Source organism: Sorex fumeus, unplaced genomic scaffold (genome assembly GCF_029834395.1).
Source record: "Sorex fumeus unplaced genomic scaffold, SorFum_2.1 ptg000054l, whole genome shotgun sequence".
NCBI classification, from domain to species: Eukaryota; Metazoa; Chordata; class Mammalia; order Eulipotyphla; family Soricidae; genus Sorex; species Sorex fumeus.
This window is the reverse complement of record NW_026606111.1, coordinates 51,064,355-51,066,155: the sequence shown is the minus strand read 5'-3', so window position 1 is coordinate 51,066,155 and position 1,801 is coordinate 51,064,355. Positions and strand designations below refer to the sequence as shown.

At 46.8% G+C, this 1,801-nt stretch overlaps 1 pseudogene; it reads right to left on the bottom strand.

Moving 5' to 3' along the window:
• Positions 1 to 585: 585 nt before the first annotated feature.
• LOC130033776 (uncharacterized) lies at positions 586 to 696 on the bottom strand (annotated as a pseudogene).
• Positions 697 to 1,801: the final 1,105 nt, after the last annotated feature.

The window sequence follows — 1,801 nt, the reverse complement described above, 5'->3', positions numbered from 1 at the left end:
CTTAGCATCTACCAGGAGCTGATCTTCAGGCTTCATGCGTCAACTGTTCTCTTGGCTTTTTCCTTGTTAAGAGTCATCCTTGAATGACTCTGAGGGCATTGATCACTCATCTGGTAGGTTTATTCCACAGTGTATGTGTTCGCATTCCCCAACCATCATTTATGGATAGACCACCCAAACCTTTTAGTGATGTGTCTCAAATTTGCTTCCTTTCCAAAGGAGGCCATGAGGTGTAAACACAGCCTCTATGGAAGAATTTTTACTTTTCTTCTCATCATCTTAGACTCATCTGCCTTCCTCAGCCTATTCCAAATTTATTATTTTAACCGAAAACTGCAAACCGTGCCATTTTTCCCATTTTTTTCGAGGACACCAGTGATGGGCATACTTGACTGTGTTCTAGTCTTACTCTTGGCTCTGTGGTCAAGTTTCACATCTGGTGGGTCTCTGGGGACCATAAAAGATTGCAAGAATTGAACTGTGTCCTTCTTGCTTGCAGAGCAAATGCACTGTCAGCTTACTCTTCCTCTGACCCTACCCCACTCTTCATCAGGCCCATGCAATTTCTCCTCTTAAGGGCTTTATGCAGTCGAGTTTCCCACATTTGGGGAAATCGCAGGGGTCAGCACATCCCAAGTGCAATGGATGGGCCTCACCCTGGGAAAACCACCTACATGATCATGGTATCTCCCCTGCCCTGGACCATGTTTGTATTTCTTAGAGTCTTGTCTATTCCCCCTTTTTCCTCTATCTAACTTCCCATTCTTTCCCAGCTCCTCCTTCAACACCCAGCCACTCCCAAAATCAACCACAGTTGACAGCATCTCAAAATTCAGAACATTTATTAACAATCAATTAACTATGATGCATCTCTGGAGTGATAGCACAGCGGTAGGGCATTTGCCTTGCACACAGCCAACATGGCCGACCCGAGTTCGATGCATCTCTTTAATTTGAAAAAAAAAATTAGAATAAATAAATGGTGTATGGCATTTCAGTGTTTGCCTAGGGCAACCATCTGGTACCTAAAGTGGAACCTACCATTCCAGCTCTTACATTACGTAGCCATAGTAGAGAGAGATGTCCAACTCTTTTTCCCTCTCAATAAAGAACTGCACTTTCCCCCAAAGAGGTGTGTTTGGCATCGTTCTCACGCTCCTGCTGAGCCTTCCTTTTCATAGCCTCACGCTCTGGTCTCTGCTCTTTGGTGATGGGCTTTGACATGACTGGCTCGGGAACATTGGGCTTTCTCCATGGTTTAGGTTGGAAACGGAAGTCTTGGAGGAGAAAGTGACTCTGACGTTTGGGTGGAGACTGGCGCTTGTTCACACAGACAGGAGGAGCCTCCCGCTGTAGAGAAGTGCCAGCTGCTGTCTTGTAGGGATCAGGTCTAGAAGCTGCAGGCTGATGAATAGGCCGGCTACTAGGGTTCTGCAAACCTGGTCGAGATAGGTTGGTTGAAATGGACTTAGCAGGATTGGAAGGACCAGTCAAAAATGCAGTGGTTGACGGGGAAAAATTGGCAGCATTTGGCTGAGCTGCATTGGTAGAGCCAGGCTTGGCAGGGTTAGCTGCAGCAGGAAGATGTGTGGCTTCAGATTTTCGTCTCCGAGGAACAGGTTCAGCTTGTGGATTCTCCATGGTAAGAAACGGCAAAGGTACCAATTTGACCTTCCCAGGAGGTGGCAGCTCAGACTGGGATGGAGATGAGCGTTTATCAGCACTGCTACTTGGTTTCTGTGCTTTGACCTGAGTTTTCTCAAGGCCTTTTCCATCCCGTGTAGCACCTAGCCATGGCTTG